This window comes from Engraulis encrasicolus, chromosome 17 (genome assembly GCF_034702125.1).
Source record: "Engraulis encrasicolus isolate BLACKSEA-1 chromosome 17, IST_EnEncr_1.0, whole genome shotgun sequence".
Lineage (NCBI taxonomy): Eukaryota > Metazoa > Chordata > Actinopteri > Clupeiformes > Engraulidae > Engraulis > Engraulis encrasicolus.
The window spans coordinates 46,445,120-46,450,872 of NC_085873.1; the positions used below are offsets into that span (position 1 = coordinate 46,445,120).

General features: G+C 46.1%; 1 non-coding gene across 1 annotated transcript; it reads right to left on the bottom strand.

Moving 5' to 3' along the window:
• Positions 1-1,402: 1,402 nt before the first annotated feature.
• Positions 1,403-1,486, bottom strand: trnal-uaa (transfer RNA leucine (anticodon UAA)). Its single transcript has one exon. It is a non-coding gene; the product is annotated as a tRNA-Leu (tRNA).
• Positions 1,487-5,753: the final 4,267 nt, after the last annotated feature.

Sequence of the window (5,753 nt, forward strand, 5' to 3'; positions counted from 1 at the left end):
ACACAGACACACACACACACACACACACACACACACACACACACACACACACACACACACACACACTGACACTCACACACACACACACACATAGGGGGTACATGTAACCCAACCCAATGTGATTCCAACAATTAAATGGTTTTATCGTGACCCCACTGCACTGAGTGGCTATTGAATTAATACTAATTTTGGAACAATTTAGTTTCAATGTGTGGCATGAATTGAAACAGCTTATTGCAAAATGTTAATACATTAGTGTAATAGAGCATATTGTTTAAGCTACATTAAACAAGCGTCAAATGAATAGGCTCTAATACAGGGGTGGGCAACTTTCATGACATGGAGGGCCACATTTTTTCATCGCCACCATCGGAGGGCCACATGACCAGGGATCAGACTGCAACTCCCATACAATAGCTCTAGATGCAGTTGGTTGCTCACTGACTGCCAATATTTTGGTTTGATTTGGAAGGAATGGGAGTGTTTTCTATCTGCCAACAGTATAATTACAATGGGTTAATTCAGTAGTGTTTTGAAAAATCTGGTAATTTTTTATTTACTTCTTTAATTATGTTTTATCAAAGGGCCACACTGAGTGAGGAGGCGGGCCGCATGTGGCCCCCGGGCCTCCAGTTGCCCATCCCTGCTCTAATACATCCTGGTTTGTCCTTTCATATTTCTATGACGCACATCAACCCATTGTATCGAAACAGTCGGGGTGGAGCTATATGCGGGGCAAGCAGGGCATTTGTCCCCGGGCCCTCCCATATTGGTGGCTGGGGCCCTAGGCCCAATCTCAATTCACCCCTTGGCCCTACCCCTTACCCCTCCTCCTCCATTTTGGGTAGGGGTATCCCACTAGTCGTTAAGGCAGAGGGGTAGGGGTGAGGGGGAGGGCTTTGTAGCCCTTTGTAAAAGGAGGGGTTCGGACAGGCAGACTCCGTTTGGAAGGGTGAGGGGTAGGGGTAGGGGTAGGGGTAGAAAAATTCAAATGGGATTGGCCCCTACTGTGACCTTGGCAGACTGTGTAGGGGGCCTGATCAGTGTCTTGCCCTGGGGCCCCTGGGGTATGTATTTGTTCCACCACTGGTAACAGTCCATGGTCATTGTGAATTAGGTGATGAGCAACTCTACGAGAGGCATTTCCTCATAGTATGACAGAGGCTGGTTGACCAAGCATGAACCTAGCAAGCCAGGGTTGCCAGATGAGACTGATGATTTCCAGCCCAAAACCCGCCTAGAAGCACAAAATCCCGCCCAATTCTATTGAATTCAATGGCAGAAATCAGACTGGTTTACTGCTAAATGCCATTTATACCCGCACACGGCCATCCTAAGCAGCCCAATTGGGCTGGAAACAGCCTAATCTGGCAACACTGTTACAACTACTTAACCAACGTGTTACCAGGAGTGGGGTTCGAACCCACGACGGCATCTAGCCCATTGGATTTTAAGTCCAAGGCCTTAACCACTCGGCCATCCTGGTTCACTCTGATACAGATGAAGATGATGGTATATGGTCACTGCAATATGCAATATGTGTATTAGGGTTTTGTCAATGTTTTGTATTTGTGTATTTACCGTATGTAAAATGACAGACACCTCATTTTCCTTCTGGATTAATGAAAGTACTCTACCACTGTACTCTATTCTAAGAGAAATTGGGAGGTTTTGTTTTTGGTATTAAGGCAGGTCAGCCAGGCAATTAGGTCTTGATTAGGTCACACCTTCCTGAACATACAGAAGTTAGTGTCATTGTACCTCATGGTTATAAAACATTACGTTTTTAATGTGACCAATGCAAACTATATAGCCTATAACTCCCCTGAAGTACAATATTAAGAACAATTTTACTCCACAAAAAGAGTGAACATAAAAAAGAATGAACATGAGTGAGAACTTAAGGAACTTAAATACAAATGACTCATTAAGCGGGTTTTATGATCATCCCCACTCACGAAGAGAAAAGGCTCAATCTGTTCAGCCTTTAAGTTTATTTGCAGACCTCTTACCATCTGTTTGCTAAGTTTCTTTTCGCTTTCTTTCTTTCTTTCTTTCTTTCCCAAACTCAGAAACCTGCCAAGTGCTGTCACTGCATCTCTTAAAGGCCATCACTCCGAATGACAAAAAAGAGATTAGTCCTTTAAGTATGCGAAAGGGAGAGTGTTATTCAAATGCCGTATTGCACCGTCGTAAAACCAGTGTGTGTGCGTGTGTGTGAGAGTGTGGTGTGTGTGTGTGTGTGTGTGTGCGTATGTGTGTGTGTGTGTGCATGCGCGCGTGTGTGTGTGTGTGTTTCTCTGTGTGTGTGTTTCTGTGTGTGTGTGTGTGTGTGTGTGTGTGTGTGTGTGTGTGTGTGTGTGTGTGTGTGTGTGTGTGTGTGTGTGTGTGTGTGTGTGTGTGTGTGTGTGCGTGTGTGTGTGTGTATGTGCATGCCTGCGTACATGCGTGCGTGTGTGCATGTGCTTGTATAAGAGAATGGCTCCTAGTAAAGAAGTGGGCAATGAGATGCAAATGTGAGAAAGAGAGAGAGAGAGAGAGAGAGAGAGAGAGAGAGAGAGAGAGAGAGAGAGAGAGAGAGAGAGAGAGAGAGAGAGAGAGAGGAGGACAGAGAACTAAAGAGGACATGAACAGATCCCTTTCTTTCTTTCTTTCTGCTTCTGATTTCCTGAGGCCACAGGCGCCCTAATCTGAGCTGACCTCTGGAGTTTGAAGCTACTTGGACACCTGCGTGAACCCCCCCCCCCCCCCCCCCCCCCCCCCCACCCACACCCAAAATGCTGAAATAACACTGCAGATTGTTTGTGCTACGTTTGTGCCGGATTGTGCTGTAAACTTTTTTGTTTGTGCTATTAAGGCTTTTGAGTAATTGAAATACTCAAATAATACTAATACATTTTCAATACGCAGATCCCCCCCCTCCACGTCCAAATTTCTCCAAAGTAGTCTCAATCGAAGGCAATTTGTTTGTGCTCATTTGTGCTGTGAAAATTAACGCTTCAATCACTTGTTTTGTAAAGTTACAGCCGTTTTATTTTATTATTATGCTATTATTATGCGATTATTTTATTAATAGCACAAACGAAACATTTTACAGCACAATCCGGAGCAAACATAGCACAAACAATCTGCAGTGTTATTTCAGCATTTTGGGTCGGAAGGGTGGCCAGCTCCACACATGTCACTCGGCCTCTTACCTCTTTTGATTCCAGCAGGGCCCGATTACTACAGTCTTGTACTCCTCGCACTGAATTAGGGAAAATGGGCTTTTCTTTTTATGCCCCATATCTATGGAATGAGTTGCAGAAGATATTATGTATGGACTCTCTGCCCTCATTAGAGACTTTTAAGAGGGAAATTAATAGAGATGCACCGGATCCTGATTTTTAGGATCCTGCCGGATACCGGATCCACTGCTTAAGATCCTGCCGGATCCGGAACCGGATACCGGACCCTACAAAAGGGTTGAAACACATAGCCAACTCGCACACGTGGGCCCTTTTTATTACGTTGGCGCAAACTATTTTTTAGACTCATTGGCTTACTGCCACACTGCCTGCACTGGCCGCTTCCAAAGGGCTTGCACTCCATGCAGCGATTGGGGCTGTGAAAGACTGACTGAAAAACCTAGGCTACGTAAAAAGTAGAGATGCCCCAGATCCTGATTTTTAGGATCCTACCGGATACCGGATCCACTGCTTAAGATGCTGCCGGATCCGGATAGTCTGAAAAACCCTATTATCCTGCCGGAACCGGAACCGGATCTTGGATCCTGTACATCTCTAGAAATTAATACAGTATACACAGGGGAGTGTCATTGTTTCTGACTATGCAGCACATAGGCTACTTTTTATCTCAAAATACGTTTTATGTAAACTTATTCTTCTTAATGTGTTTTTTTGTACATTTATTTTCCTTTTTGTCTATGTGTTTGTCTGTGTCTGTAACTATATGTATGCTGCCATTTTGACCAGGACTCCCTGGCAGAAGAGACTGTAGTCTCAATGGGACAATACTGGCTAAATAAAGGATAAATGAAAAAAAATAAAATAAAAAAAGATGGGCTCGGGCCCCTATACTAGCCCACTGGTTGATGGAGGCCCCCACAGCAGACACATTTTTCTAAATACATTTTTTGGGGCCTTTTCAAGCCTGGTGGCTGGGGGGCACTAGGCTGCAGCCATATCTAGCCTGTGTGTTACTGTAATACGGCCCTGGATTCCAGAGTAAGTAGTGGAGGACGGATGAAAGGGGGAGGAGAAAGAAAAGAAGAGAAGGCAGAAGAGGAGATTTCAGATTCCTGCCTGAGCGACAGAGCGATGGATGGATGGATGGGTAGGAGGAAGGAGGAAGAGAAAGCATACATAGAAGAAAAGCAAAGGGAGGAGATGGACAAGAGAGGGATAGTTACACAGAGAGAGGGAATTGGTGAATATGAAGGGTAGGTGGAGGAGGAGGAGGAAGAGGAGGAGGAGGAGAATAGAGGTAGAAGAGAAAAAGAGGGTGGAGAGGAGTGGAAAAGAGAGAAGCAAACAGGGACGGAGGAACAAAAGGAGGAGGAGGAGGAAGAGAATAGAGGTAGAAGAGAAAAAGAGGGTGGAGAGGAGTGGAAAAGAGAGAAGCAAACAGGGACGGAGGAACAAAAGGAGGAGGAGAAGGAGGAGGAGGAGAAATAATAAAAGGAAGGAGTCAAAAGGAGGAGGAGGACAGAGAAGGGACAGTGGAGCAGAGGTCTCTTTGGAAAGTCGCACAAAGTCGACCATTAACAGGCAATTACGTTCTGTAATAATGCAAAAAAAGGGAAAAAAAGAAACAGATTGTCTACTGCAGAGGGGAAAAGATGAGAGGGGTAGAGGACAGGGCAGAGGCAGAGGCAAGAGAACAAAAAAGAAGGGAGTGAAAGAAATGAATGCTTAGGGGGGAGAAAGAAATAGGGGGAGGAGTGGTGGGAGTTAAGAGGGATGCCAATTTATTTCAATGGAGTGTCTGACATTCTGTTCCCTCTGCCTTACCCTCTCCTCTCTCCTCTCTCCACCTCACCCTGCTCTCTCTCTCTCTCTCTCTCTCTCTCTCTCTCTCTCTCTCTCTCTCTCTCTCTCTCTCTCTCTCTCTCTCTCTCTCTCTCTCTCTCTCTCTCTAACCCACTCTTTCTCTCTCTCTCTCTCTAACCCACTCTTTCTCTCACCCTCTCACTGCGACACCCCTCTCTCCCCTCTATCCCTTTTTCTTCTAGTATCTCTCCCTGTCTCTCTTTCTCTCACCCTCTCACTGCCCCACCTCTCTCTCCCTTATTTCTTCCAGTATCTCACCCCCCCACACTTCCACTCTCTCTCATCCTCTTTCTCTCTCTCTCTCATCCCCCTTTCTCTGTCTCCTTATCTCTACTTCCCCACGTCACGCCCTTGTCTTCCAGCCCAATCCCGCCGAAAAAAAGACAGTGCCTCAATTAGCCGTGGCCTACGGAGAGCAGGAAGGGACAATCCCACTCCGATGGTCTTTCTCATTAGGAGATGAAAGGCCGCCATTCACAGGCCAGAGTGGCCGTTCAATCGCTCTCGGTGTGAACTCGACAACGGCCCTTTCTTTCTTTCTTTCTTTCTTTCTTTCAGAGCCAAAGTGACTTGGGGTTGGCTGGTGGGTTGAGTGTGTGTGTGTGTGTGCGTGCGAGTGTGCGTGCGTGCGTGCGTGCATGTGTGTGTGTGTGTGTGTGTCAGACTGAGTGGGGGTGGGAAGGGTGGTGGGGTATGTGAGAG